Source organism: Triticum dicoccoides, chromosome 7A (genome assembly GCF_002162155.2).
Source record: "Triticum dicoccoides isolate Atlit2015 ecotype Zavitan chromosome 7A, WEW_v2.0, whole genome shotgun sequence".
Classification (NCBI taxonomy): domain Eukaryota; kingdom Viridiplantae; phylum Streptophyta; class Magnoliopsida; order Poales; family Poaceae; genus Triticum; species Triticum dicoccoides.
This window is the reverse complement of record NC_041392.1, coordinates 18,227,790-18,228,887: the sequence shown is the minus strand read 5'-3', so window position 1 is coordinate 18,228,887 and position 1,098 is coordinate 18,227,790.

Genomic DNA, 1,098 nt, shown 5'->3' with positions numbered 1-1,098 from the left:
ATATCCATGAACAAAATAGAGGAGAAGATCAAAGAAAAAAAAAAGAAGTCTTCCTCTTCTTATTTTCCTTTTTCCACTCCTTCCTTTTCTTCTTCTTCTTCTTCTTCCTTCTTCCTCTTTTCTTCCTTTTCCTTATTTTACTTTTTCCTCTACACTAACCTAAAATCGATATCTACTAATTAACAACCTAAATAAAAAAATGAATACATATATGAAAAAAAACATCATATAAAAAAACATTTCTGATCCATAGTTCAAAATTTTCAAATTTCATTCAAATGAAATTTGAATTGGATTCAAATAACTTGTTGAAAACCTATTCTAAACCTCTCCAAAAATTCTGAAATTTTGCCATCGCCTTTGTATTGCATCAGTACCTCACCACAATTTTTTTTAAAATTCCAAAAATGCCCAAAGCCATCTAGCATTTCATCAAACACCTTCTATATGGACAAAAAAATTCAGAAATTCCAAAAAATTCAGAAAAGTGGACAGCGCGTTGCTGCTGCTCCACTTCTCCTCTCCTCTACTTCTCCTCTCCTTCTACTCTTGAATGCATCAGGGCCGGCGGCGACCATGGAGCAGGGGCGGAGCAAGGGCGCTCGGGCGCAAGAGTGGCACTCGAGAGGGGGGCTCACTTTGAGGGGGGCGGCGATGGCTGGAGTCCGGCGATGAGGACGGCGGGCTTGGGGCGGCACGCGGTGACGGGGACGGCAGCCTCGGGCCGAGCGGCACGTGGTGACGGCCGGGGACAAGGAGGCGGGCTCGGGGAGGCATGCGGCGACGGGGACGAGGGCGGCGGGCTCAGGGATGCCGGCAATGAGGATGGCGCGGGCTCACGGAGGGCTCTGCGGCGACGAGGACGAGGAGCAGCCTGGCGGCGTCGTCGGAGGAGAGGACGAGGAGATCGATCGAACTGAATCGAGAATTTCACAAGTATTGGCTTATATAGCCAGAGCATTGGTCCCGGTTCGTGAAACAAACCGTGACCAATGCCCCCCTTTAGTCCCGGTTGGTGCCACCAACCGAGACGAAAGGCCAATTTTCAGCAGCCCAAAGGGCGGGAAGTGGCGGCCTTTGGTCCCGGTTGGTGGCACC